General features: G+C 34.6%; 1 pseudogene across 1 annotated transcript; it reads left to right on the top strand.

Moving 5' to 3' along the window:
• The first annotated feature begins 5,226 nt into the window (after positions 1–5,226).
• LOC143616134 (E4 SUMO-protein ligase PIAL2-like) lies at positions 5,227–10,316 on the top strand (annotated as a pseudogene). Its single transcript, XR_013150607.1, has 16 exons — positions 5,227–5,389; positions 6,542–6,614; positions 6,800–6,865; positions 7,021–7,086; positions 7,177–7,259; positions 7,336–7,387; positions 7,469–7,537; positions 7,640–7,707; positions 7,802–7,850; positions 7,941–8,028; positions 8,114–8,215; positions 8,298–8,349; positions 8,506–8,557; positions 8,708–8,824; positions 8,916–9,600; positions 9,737–10,316. The product of XR_013150607.1 is annotated as an E4 SUMO-protein ligase PIAL2-like (transcript).
• Positions 10,317–13,958: the final 3,642 nt, after the last annotated feature.

Genomic DNA, 13,958 nt, shown 5'->3' with positions numbered 1-13,958 from the left:
GAAGGCCACACTACCTACTTACCTAGTAATGATTACTCGACTTGTTATAAGCTTCGTAAATTTCCAAAGGGGTCGCTATCAATTAAATTGGTTAGACGTTTCATGTGAGTTTTAAAATATTATATATCATATAATAGTATCCGATTTTTAAAAGTATTTTAATTAGGTTATTCATGCATATTTTTCTTAAATCGGATCACTAAATCTTCAAATCGAGTCTTACCAAATTTTTTGCGCGTTAAGAAAGAAACTGAGGATAAGATGTGGGGGTCGGAATTTGCAATATATGTAGTTTAATTTAAAAAACTTAAAAAAAACGTTAATTATATTAAAATTTAAAAATAAAAAATAAAATCCACGTCGCCACTCAGCGTCGACTTCGAAAAATAAAATAAAAAGATTTCCTATGTAAAACAAAAAAAAAGACTAAAAAAACATGTTAAAACCTTTAATTTAATTAATTATGTAGGTTAAGTGAGTTAATTAAAACAAATTTTAAAAATTAAGTAACCTAATTAAAACAATTTTGAAACTTGGTTACTATTATATGAAGTTGCTCTTTAACCGTTTTAATAAAAGTAAGTGGTCTCAAGAAAGCAAAATTAGTGGTCCTCATGTATTAAATAGTCTATAAAGATTCTTATAAATCTTTTTCATCCCTAAGCCTAATTGTATATCATACCATTATATTTTAACACAAGTTATTACTATTTTAAGTGGTCCCAAAAAAGCAAAGTTAGTGGTCCTCATGATTACATATTAAAAAAATAATAATACAAGAACCCGATTCGCATATCATACCATTATATTTTAACAGGAGTTATTACTATTTCTCTTAATAAATCACAAAATGTATGTATAGCCATGTATTATGATTATCATAAACATGGAATCGCTATAAAAATATTAGCCATTACCAAAAACATTTGGAAGAGGATAAACTCTTCTTTGCAATGATGATCAAGTTAAAAACTCTTAACATGTGATACATTTATTCCTTTTGAGCATATAATAACTCACGTACAAGTTATAACTTTAGAGCACCAGCAACGCTTAACCTTCACATTAGATTTCAATTTTTCTTTTTTAAAAACCCTCATTTTCTTTTACAATATTACCTTGACAAACCCTATTAAAAACATTAAAACAATATGTATATATATATATAAGACCCCCGACCCGGGTGCCCTACTTTCTTGCTGGTTGGATTTACTCATTCACATAATTCGTAAAATTAGAGTTAATTAAAACTTTTCACGGAATTTAAAAGTCATTCATTCATAACATAACCATTTTGTCTTAAACATCATAACATAAATCCATAAAACATAAAACATTAAACGACACGGTGTCTTCTTCATAGCGATGTCAGTCTTCCTTTTATTGCCACGTGTCCTCATCAAGCAACTTGTCCCATTCTACTTGCCTGCGTGCATACTAAAAGTCAGCTACGCTGAGTGAGTTCTAGTTAATTAACGTACATTACATTCACTTACTTACCAATACCGTCCGAAGATACGTATTGATACTTACTCATTTGTCTGTCATTCAATCATACATACGTACATACATACATTCATACTTTCATACTAACAACATACCTCGGATACTCTAAAGATCCGGTCCTCACTTACCTTGGATATTATAAGGGTCCAGTGCCCTACATACCTCCGTATTATAAAGATCCGGTGTCCTTCATACCTTGGATCTCCTTAGAGTCCAGTCCCTACTTACCTTGGATGTTATAAGGGTTCAGTGCCCTACATACCTCGGTTATTATTAGGGCCTGGTGCCCTCTAACATACCATACCATTCTAACTTCATTTCATTTCCTTCTAATTCCTTCAATCATAACTAATATAACATTACGTGCATACTAATTAATCAATCCATAACGTTCACATTCATACACAAACATGTATCTACTATACACTTACCATTTATGTTAAGTGTATAAATCTAAACACATCGTAGTATGCACACAGCCCCCAAAACATAACACATAAAGGGGCTAGAACTCACCTGGATTCTGTTACGTTCACCGTTCATAGTAATTCCCTTCCTGAGTTGTGCGCGGCTAACTGTTTAACATATACATTCATTAATTAACCATGTACTAACATAATTAATTAAATTTGTATTTATTAATCTAGCGTACTTGATAAGCTAGGCTCGTTTGTTTGGGCTAACAAATCCAACAAAATAACTTTATTTAACGACGGTATTTAATTCACGTTCATATCCTCCCATTATTAGATGTATATATATCTTCTTTATTAATAATATGTTCCTTTCCTTTGACACATTATTATGCGTGCATGTATACATATATATACATATATACCTTTCTTTTAATTAAATCTTATATATATAAATATATTTCTTTGCTTTAACAGGTTATTTCTCGTAAAAAGATATCGGGCTATACGAGGTGACGAGGTTGGTTGGTTGGTTCATCTTGTTGGTTTATTTTGGATTAACTAGGAATAGCCCAGTTCACATCGCATGAACCCCTCAGTTCGCTTCGCTTGGACCCTCATTTCGCTTCGCTTGGCCCCTCACGCGAAAGCTGGGATTCGAACCCGTGACCTCTCGCTACCCATGTTGTGTCTCAACCACTTCGCCAACATGATCTTGTGTTTAATGTTTATCTTTCCAAACTTTTATACACAAATTAAATGGTCATTATGAGCTTCCTTTACTTTCCTTTTCTCTTTTTCTTTCCTTTCTTTTTTTTTCTTGTTTCTTCTTTTCTTCCTTGCTTACAAGAATTATTATTATTATTATTATTTCCTTTACCATTATTAATCAAAATCTCAATTTGGTTTGTTTCAAGTTTCAATCTTTTACCCAAATTTCGTTAGATCTATGAACGCCTCAAACTTAACTAACGAGCCAAACGAACCCGACTCTCAAAGTTCACATTTTCTTACATCAAGTTTATATTTTTATTAACCTTTAGTCCCCGATCTATGGTTCTACCAATTTTCATGGAGAACCGACATCAAAAGGACTACCTTTACACTACAAACGTACCTCTAGCGAAATTCGGCTTAGAGTTTTAGTCTTGACATGAGCTAGATCTTGATTCTTCTTGTTGTTTGGATGCGGAAATCGCTAAAACGACTGGGATCTCGTTCTCGGGTTTCAAAGTATGGAGTGTGTGTGTGGTAATAATGGAAAGGTATGAGTTTATGAGATCTAGGGTTTTAGGGAAGGTTTAAGGGGTACTTATACCCTTATCTCATGGACCTTAGGCCCATTAATTCACTAAGTCCATGTTTTATTTTTAAGTCCATATCCATTTAAGCCTACCATCTCTCATTTTAATTTATGACTTATTATCATACGACGATTAAATAACAAACTTTACTTAAATATTACTCTATTTATTATTTCTAAAAGTCGGATGTTACATATATATATATATGTGAGATTTCAAAAGAGAACCCCTTTGAGTTTTAAGAACTCGAAAGAACTCAGTGTAACAATTTTTTTTTTGAAATTTTTTTTACACATACGTAATATATGTAGGTTACATATACGTAAAAAAATTACAGAATTTTTTACGCACCGAGTCGACTTATTACACATGTGTAACGGACGTAAAAATTAGTGTAATCACTTACAACTTTATTCGCTCTCCTACTTTGACTTTTTAGTCAGATTTAATCTCAACCACACAATCCAATCCATTTAATAAAATGTGTGGTTAAGAATTAAGTTGTTAAGTTCTTAAAACTCAACATGGTTCTCAAAATATCCCTCCACTATATATATATATTATATTATATTATATATATATATATATATATGGTAAGGTTAAAATAAAAACCTACTTAAGTTGTGAAAACTATAAAAACCTATTTTCAACCACATGTTTTTAATTAAAGTTTAAATTTTGTGGTCCACAATTAAAGTGAATAAAAAATGTAAATATAAATATAACTTTTTCTCTCTCCTGAAAACATATATAAAAATTAGTAAAAAAATGTTAAAAAATAGCAAAACAATTTTTTTTTAGTTTTCGTTGTTTTGTATTAAATGTTACAACATATATTATATGTGTAAAAAAAAACGATGTTACATAAAGTTTTTATGGGTTTTCGCAACTTAAGTGAGTTTTCATTCTATACTTTCCATATATATATATATACACACACACACACAAACATACATGAGAGAGGAGAGAGTGTAGCCCCTACTTCCCCTTCGGCCCGAACTTTGGCAGCAACAAATGCCCACCACTGGACCTTGCTCTACATCGCCTCCCCGTCCCTGCTCTGCCACCTTAGCTGTAGGGCACCCACAACACCGCAGCGCTGCGGGTGCTCTTAGAAATAAAAATATAGGTTAACTGAGAATACATTGTTATCACCACTATTCTCCCAATTTTTGCAGAGTCTATATAAGAAGATGACAAAATAGTGCAGGCTGCCATCTGAAACTAGAGGTGATGAATTATTTCATACAATAATCAATACAAATACATCATCATCATCATACTCAGTATATCCCACCAATAGCAATGCTATGGTAGGGTCTGAGGAGGGTAAGATGTAGACAACCTTACCTCTACCCCATAGGGATAGAGAGGCTGCTTCCGATGAGACCCCCGGCTCGATAGTAGTTTTGCATCAAGCCTTGGACATAAGGCACATAACACTCAATCATCGGGACACCGGCTGATTGGTGCATGTGCCCTTGTCTTTCGGCTATCAACGCCACCACATGATGCCTGAATAACCTTCCCCCACTTTTAACGTTATTTTCACGAGATTAGTAAAATAACATCAAAATTAGTGCAATTTTACTTTTGCCCACCCGAGAGTTCACACATATATACATTATACGCGTGCACCGCCAGCAGGGCAATCAATACAAATACAAAATTCCAATATTTAGTATCTTAGTACCCAATTCAACTATTATTTTTTGTTTTCTCTATAATTTAATTTTTGAAAAAATAATGTAACAATATTCGTTTAGATAGTCGAATGACACGTATCGAATCACAAAGAGTTTAATAATACATTAATACAAAAGGTTGACATGCTAACCAATGAAACTTCTCAAAAAATATAAAGTTGATGTAACGTTACCGTAAACAACCAAACCAAGGATTCTCTATTATCATGACGTGTTTCATTTTATTATTATTATTATTATTTCAAAAGTTAAGTTTCGTACAAATGGTTGCACCGCCATTTACAGTTTTTTGTCGCCTCTTAATTCCAGTTGGTACGACTAACAACACCATGGCTGGAGCAGTGATCAATCCGGTGCACATTCTCCCGCTTGCCGACATTGTTGATAGATTATTTTATTACGTTCGCAGTGGCACAAGGGATGACAAGAAGATCTGCCGTCTATGTCTTCATCTTTCCAGGTTATAATATTTGGGGAAATATATATAGTTAATAGTGCATTTTGTGTATTTGTTACCTGTTCATGATTTATGCGTGTTTGTTGTTCAGTTATAACAGAATTATTGTTATTGATTTGTTATTAAGCTTAATGCTAGGTTACGGATGCTTTATTTGTGCTTCGATTTCACACACGCGCTGGCTAAATATCTTTAGGAGATTTTGCTTCTGAGTTTGGAAATTGTGTATTAAGATTGAGATTTGAGAAACTGAAGTAAATCATTTCAAGTTCGGTGTAATTAATGCTCGTTTCTATCATTCCAGAGGTAGAAATTAAGTCATTTGAGAACTGAAATTGGAGCATGTTTGTGTGCTAATGGTTTTAAGGTCTTTCTTAAGGCGTGTAAAGGAGCCGAGCCCTAGTACGTTCGAGCTCGGCTTGTTTTGACTTAGCAGAGCTCACGCTTGATTTCGGCTCGTTTTGAGTTCTTTTTCTGTAGGTTGAGCTCGGCTCTCAAGTCATTTTCTCAAACTCGAGCTCAGTTAGGGCTTGGATCTTTTATTATTTATCTATTAATTTATGTACATTTACTGATATTTTTGTATTTTGAGAGAACCTTAACGAGCCTAAGCCTGGCTCTAGGTTGTGTGAAGTTCCTTAAACGACCAAAGCTCGGCTCGAGGTTGGCTGTGTAGTGTGAATTTAATGTATAGAAGTACAAAAGAGTACAACTTAAGAAAACGCTACTTTGCTAGGCTTGATAAGGCTCAGACGAGCCTAAAGAATCTTCCCATACAAAGCTTGAGCTCGGGCTCGATAACTAAGCATGCTTTATTTGACGCTCGGCTGTGATAATGCTTGGCCCCTTTCGTGCCTTTTGATCTCTAGTAGCTTGTGAGCGGTTTGGCTCATTTGCACCCATACTTATTTGGTATAAAAAATAGATTATTAGTAAGTCATTAGGGTTTTGATTTTTTCTTAACACTCATCAATGGGTTTAAAACTAATCCTGGATGTCTTTAGCAAACACAAGTGATAAATCCTGAAAGAAACTTGAACATGGGAATTATGCACTTATATCATTTACTATCATCTAAACTTTACATTTACATCCTAATTTTTATAACCACATGTAATTTGTTATTACTGATTAGATATACATTGACTGTTGCAGAACTATTGACTATGTGGTTAGTAACAATGAAATTCCACACAGAGCTTTAGAGTTACCTGTTTTATTGAAGGAGGTATGGACCTCTTTAATGTATTCTACCCTTTTAACTTCAAATTGAGACTAAAAAAACATACCTCAACATGATGTTATGTAACCTCTAAATTTTGGTTCATCAACAATGTTCTATAAAGTATATCCTATATACATATTAGTATTTGTTAGATTATGTAACTAGGATTGCAACCGTTATGTTGTTAGGTACGCCAATGGACTGATGATGAAAACGTCCTAACAGCTATAATGATGGTGATGATATCTATAAAGGTACTCTAGTATCTCAATTTCTTCCAGTCATTTAAATCATCAATTATCGTTCTGAGGGTTTGTATGTTTCTGATTCATGTTTGTATCTTATTGATGATGTGCTGTGCAATTCTTACTTTCTGAAGTTCAAAATCTTGTTACCTTATATATAACAGGGTGCATGTAGAAACGGATGGTTTCGTGAGAAGGATAATGAAGATCTTCATACTCTTTGGACAGAGGTTTGCAAATGTTTTTTAATACCTTTATATTTGTTGATATTGACATTTTTGTAGCAAATTTTCCTTAAGACTACTGTATTGTGATTGTAGATTGCAACAAGTTTCTGCAGTGTTAAGGATATGAACTCTGGAGAAAACACAGTTAAAAACAGCATCGCAACAGTGCTGTCAAGGTATTTATGACTCTTACTATATGGACTGTTGTGTCTGTTTTTGTTTGATTAATCTTTTGGCTTCTATTAATTTTAGGTTTTTTCCAAGAATGAAGATGGGTGAAATATTCACATTTATTGAGGCACCGGTAATAGTGTTCAGTTTTGTCTTACCTAATGTTAGCTTAAATGTCTATGCACTAATCATCATTTTATCTATTATACTGTAGCCAGGGCATGGTGCATTTGTTAGAGATTTCCATATTGCAAAGAATGTAAAATCTCCTGATAAAGAAATAGTAAGATTTCTATATTATAACTTAGCATATTCAAAAAATGTTTGCTTTATCATGTATTCTGATTAAGGTTTAGTGTTATTTCTATTTCTAACTTCACTACAGTATTTGTTTGTTGCTCAAACAGATAACACAGAGACATCATCATGCATCACAAGCCCTCAGTTAGTCAGGTATACAATTCTTTTAATCCATTATGCATTTTTCATGCAAAGTACACATGCATTTAATTGATCTGACCCGTAATTGATTCTGTTCAATTTCTAGCTTTTTGTTGAATGGGAAAGCAGTTGATAGGAGAACTGGTATTTACAAGGTTTGTATACACTGATTCATGGGTTTTCCTGCTACAAGTGGCAAAGCGAGTGTGTTGTGTGAATACTTTAATGTGTTTTATTTCTATCAGGATCCTGGACCACAGATTCCAACAGATATAACAGATTTGGTTAGGTATGGAACAACAAATCTTCTTCAAGCGGTGGGCCAGTTCAATGGTATGATAACACATGCACTTTGTTTCCAACATAGTTTTTGCGTGCTTAAATTCTATATATTAAACTGTCTCTTATTGTATGGTAGGGAAATATATCATAGTTGTTGCCTTCATGAGTATGATCACAAACCCTAGCTGCCCTGAGCTTCCAGATTATAAGCAACCTGCCACTGTTGCGTCTGATTTAGGTATACTCATGTAATGTACATAAGTGATAGGATTATAAACATATTAATGTTTAATGTTTTTGGTTTGCTTTTTTCATGACAGATAACGATATAGTTGAAGGGCCATCTACAATATCGCTAAATTGCCCCATAAGGTATGCACCATACTTGTTTTTATAGCTGTTGATTTCTAATTCTTTTGCCTAATAGATAATTCAGTTCAATAGCATTTCATTTTAACAAAATTTAGTGGTTTCTTTTGATCTTCCACTTATTTATGTCTTTGGATCTGGGCTCTTTTTCGTATACAGCTTCAAACGCATCGTGACACCTGTTAAAGGTCATTTATGCAATCATCTTCAGGTGAGTCTCCATTTTGCGTTACTTATGGCTTTAACCTGGTTAAATTGTCACGTGGTGATAACCTTGACCGTGGTGACCTTTTCTGATATGGTGCCTGGTTTGTAAATCATCGTATGTTGGCTTGTTATATGTTTTGACTCTTTTTTGCAGTGCTTTGATTTTGAAAATTATGTGGACATGAACTCAAGAAGACCGTCATGGCGTTGTCCTCATTGTAGTCAATCTGTATGCTTCACTGACATCCGAATTGACCAGAAAATGGCTAAGGCAAGTAGTAACTACAAATACTGCAACTGATCATTTTTTATTCATTTGATGTTGCTGAACTGTCTAATGTAAGAAACTGATATGTACTTAGGTTTTGAAAGAAGTCAGTGTTGCCATTTCACATGTGAAAATCACTGCAGATGGCTCGTGGAGACATGTTAATGAGTGTGATGATAATGCGGATGAACAAGATAAACCACTTTTACACCAAGAACCTAATGCCTCTTTAGACAAGGGTAAAGATATTATGGACCTTACAAAAGGTGGTAATGATATTGATGCCCATCAAGAAAACGAAGAAAAACTCTCTTGCTCAGTTGCAAAACCAACTTAATCTCAGTGATCGAATTCCCAGCCTTTTAAACATGAACCCTGTTCATATGGAGAATTCATTTTCAAACTTTGCTGTTTCTCGGGATCAAACTTTCATTTCTGGTTCCCACAATATGCAGTTACCAACACATGGAATCTGGAGATCTGTGAATCCTAATTTGCAGGGTCAAAGTCAAAGTCAAACTGAATGCCAAATTCCTGTTTCTGGCATGCAGTTTCAACAGGATAGCATGAATAATATGAGTAATGATTATGGTCAGAGGTACACGACACCTGGCGCCCATGTCACAAGAATTCCAGTTTCTGTTCAAGTACCTCCAACTCAGACTCCTTCAGGAATGGATAGACAGCAACAATTTTCTGGATCTTCTACGGATCGACATCAAATAATACGTATGATCGCAGCTTCAAATCCTTCGATGTTTGAGAACATGGGCTTACAGGTACAACATATTACTGCCTTCGCAGTTTCTATTTAATGCATTTCTCTAAATTTGCATAATTGCCTGGTTAGATATTTTGGTCAAAACAGACCCGTTGAGCCATATTGTTATTCTTGATTTAATTCTTTCACTGTAGAATTGGATTCATCATGGTCACTCAAATGTTTCAAGCCAACCAGCTCAACAATTTGGTGCTCACTCAGGTCCATCTCATCAATCAACTGGTCAACCATTCAACTCCTACCGATACCAGTCAGCCAGCCATATGGTAGAGTCGAATCATGCGGGTCCCACAGTCGCTCAAGTAATCAACCAACAGGGCCACCGCTATGTAGGTTCCGTTAGCAACCAACAAGCCCTCCGCTATGTAGGTCCCACAACTGGTTCTATAAGTAACCAACAAGCCCAGCACTATGTAGGTCCCACAATAAGCAACCAGCTAGCCCTCCGTTATGTGAGCCCCACGAATGGTTCCATAAGTAACCAACAAGCCCATCACTATACCAATGCCACTGCCCCACAAGGTTCCCAAATCAGTGACTGGACACCACCGACTCCGGCTCCAATTCATACTTCATATTCATCTAAGCCTGTGACATCATCAGAAGGTTAAAACACTATTTTTTTTTTCTTATCACGATAATGATCTGATTTCTGTGAGAACTGATTTTGGAGGCTTAAAATAGTCTTTTGGTGACTTGCAACTTGTTTGACCCGTTCCCAATTTAGCTAACTTTGTGAATTTTACCAATCTGACATTTCTGTTATAAGACTTATTTACCCTTTACGTGTTAATATTGCCAATTTGAAACTTTTGTATTTTGTGCACCTCATGTCTAGGTGTTGGCCAAGCTTTTATGATGCAAGAGGGTTCGATCAATGCATCAGCAGCAGACCAAATCTGGCGACCAGTTGGTCGCATGCGTGGAAGTTTGGGTGACCGGGCTTATTCAGATGCTTTTAGTCAGTCCATTATTTATCCAACACAACCGGTCCAAGCGGATGTTAGCCCACCTGTTCTGAGCACTCCTAGACCTTTTATACCAGCCCATCTGCAAGTCATACCGGCAAATAACAGAAATGCTAATGGTTTACAAGAAGGTGCAGATGGTTCAGTATTGGATGGGAATGGTGGTGCCTGGTAGGTAATTAGGGGAGGGAATGGTGGATATTATTATACTAATATAGAAAACATAGCCAGTTTTGTATCTATTTGGCTGTGTAACTGCTGATTGTGGTTTTTTTGTTGTTGACACACTCAAAACTGTTCCAAGTCTTTTGGAATAGTTGCTTTTGGTCCCACGTGGCTACGTCATCCACACATATATATAGAGATATTACTACCGAATATATATTGACATATTACTACCGATTATTTTTTTATTCTGTCTGCTAGTTTTCTTATTACTGTGAGATATGCACAAAAAACATACACATATAATCCATCGCTGAACTTGAAAATGAATGCCTATGATTTTGGTCCTTTAGGCATGCTTGTTTTATTTAACCATGCATCCTAGACTCCTATTTACCAGATTTAGGAGATTTTTTTTGCTCACCAAGAATTTTCTTTTTAATTACAAAATCAAATGACTTAGATATTTGGATAAGCTTCATCTTTCATATACGGTCCCATAGATTAAGCGTGCTTTTTTAAGGAGGGACGACTCGACTTTGAAGAAACTAAGCTAAAGCTTGGGGGCCTGTAAACATATTCAAGGGGCTTCCCTTTTTTAGGACCTCACTATGTTTGATTTGCATTTGTTTCTTTATGTTCTATCATAAATCCCTCTGCTCTCAATTTCTTCTTGAAGTTTCTGTTTATCAATGCTTTCCTTTTCTCATTTTCACAAATTGGATTTGACTTGGTGATTTAGGGTTTAACTTCATTTAACTTTTAGACTCTCAAAAGAAGAGTAAAGCATTGGTATACTATGAAGAGTTTCATTTTCACTATTGATTGTGGGTATTTTAGGAATTGTATACAAAGCATGTGCCACTATATTCCCACGTGTTAGAATCCTAAGCTTTTACGAAAGGCCATTAATTTTTTGAATCGGCTTTAGGTCCCCAAAAAAGTTTTAGCCGACCATCTTTAAATTGGTTTTAAATTCATTTACATGATGCTTGTATAAGCGAGTGCATGAAAAACATGTCTGGAGTAGAAAACACAAAATATGATGAAACACAAGGGATAAAGTGGTTTTGAATTATTTGATGATTCTCATTAAACCTCACTCTATACTTCATTATGAATTTATTTTGCAATATACACAATTCTGTTTCTTATCTACTTATGATATATATACATGCATGAAGGTTCTTATATTTACATTTGTGTTTCATTTCTTCATCAAAAACACAACGTGGCATCTAAATTTCCTAGCTCATAACCAGCCTCATCCATCAGTCTAACCTGATAGATTTTGATAGCAGATGCAATTTAGCATGCTAATGCGCTATAATTAGTGTAATTTACAAAACATAGGCTTGAGTATCAAATGATGATATTTGAATCTTACGGCTTCTTTGATGAAAACTGACTATGAGGCCCCTTTTCCATTTAAGATCTGAGTCTAGGAAGATCTCCTAAAGCACCCAAAATCGCATCAACAACACAATGCAAAGTACATCACCTAAAACACCCCAATCAATAAGGAGAAAACATCATTCATCACACGATATGAATTCATATATGCGAGCAATGCATAATTGATGCATTAAAACACAATGCATTAGAGAAGAGAGATCACGAGAAACTAAAAAAGATATGAGAAAACCGAGAAAACTTTTATAAACCAATTACTTTTTTTTTAATTTCTTTTCACTTCTTTATTGTAAGGTTAGAAATGTAAAAAAAATATAAAATAAAAATAAATAAATAAGTATATGTACGAGTTACATATTGTTAAACTTATACAATTTAATACATTTATATTTGCTCTAATCATACGCTTTGGTTTGTTTTGTTGTGTTTGGGTAATGGAGTTCATTATGGCCTGCCACAAAGCTTATTTTCGGCCCATCTTCCCTTGAAGTTTGTTCGATGTGCCCCATTGTCTTCGGAGCAACCGTTTGCGTTCACACCTTCCTTATTACTCAGGCTTGGCTAATTTCCTTCTATTTTTTACTTCAAGCTGTCATTCGTTGTTGATTGCAAGGCTTTGGGTTCAAGGTTCTGTGATTGATTCTAACGGCTCCTTATTCTCCAAACATGTGCTTTTTCTTAGGCTATAAATTGAGATCTTGGCTGGAGTCAAGAAATACACATCGCAATCAACAATATAGGCTCTTATCTCTTTTGGTTGAACTTAAGAGTTTCATCCCAACTATCTTGTTCATCCATTTGTTTTTAGTTTGATTATTGGAAATAAGAAAGCCTTTGATTAATTTGTTTGCTATTTATGATACATACATGTAACTTGTACGTCACATATATGTACCTCGTGTCCTCGTATGATAAGAATAAGTGGTATGAAAAATTGACAATAACACAAAATAATATTAACTTTCATGCAACCTTATCATAATGTTTAATCTACCATATAATAATTCACAAAAAGTTCCACATCCACTTGTAAGTCACCATTAAGGAAAACTGCTTTGACATCCATCTAATGTAGCTCTAAGTCAAAATGAGCTAGTAATGCCATAACGTGTGAAACGTAAACAACACTCGATAATATAGGGCGGTTCGGTTCGTGATCTCATGGGATGGCTTGGAGAAGAGCGAGATAGAAATTAAATTAATTGTTATCATTATCTATTTGTTTAAGTTTGGTCTATTTTATTATATTTAAGTCTAAGTTGAGTTTTGGTTTCTCTCTAATTTGTGAAGAGATATGACAGAAGCAAGAGTTATGGTTTGTTTAGAACTAATATGTGTGGGTAGTATATAAACCCAGAAGTCTTTGTTTATATGCATGTCATTTTTTTTCCTAATAATAAAAAAAGAGTCGAATAAACGAACTGTTCAAGTTACCGATTGTTGCTGGTTACCATCTTGAAATTTAACAGGTGGTATCAGAGCCACGTTTAGGGCTGGTAGAAGAATCCGTTCAAGCTCCAGAAGGTGCGATTGAAGCAGTAGCAGGTTAGAGGAAGGCTACGTGTCACACCCCGACTTAGGGCCTAGGCGTGTGACCTATAGTTGGTACATGTTTTATAAATATATCAGAGTTGTAGGTTATTTAGCGGAAGACTTTAGTTAAAATAAAATATTAATTTATTTTTAAACTTCTCGGATAATAAATATCCAAGTGTTTAATTTACAAACCTGGTTTGATATTGTTTACAATATTTTAATTATTAAAAACTGAGTCATCTCCATAAGCGAGCATCTATTCCATGAGCGTCTC

Source organism: Bidens hawaiensis, unplaced genomic scaffold (genome assembly GCF_021521415.1).
Source record: "Bidens hawaiensis isolate Kalapana, Puna unplaced genomic scaffold, B.hawaiensis_p1.1 tig00002306_1, whole genome shotgun sequence".
Taxonomy (NCBI): Eukaryota; Viridiplantae; Streptophyta; class Magnoliopsida; order Asterales; family Asteraceae; genus Bidens; species Bidens hawaiensis.
Note: the sequence above shows the minus strand (reverse complement) of the source record. Positions and strands in the feature narration are given on the sequence as shown.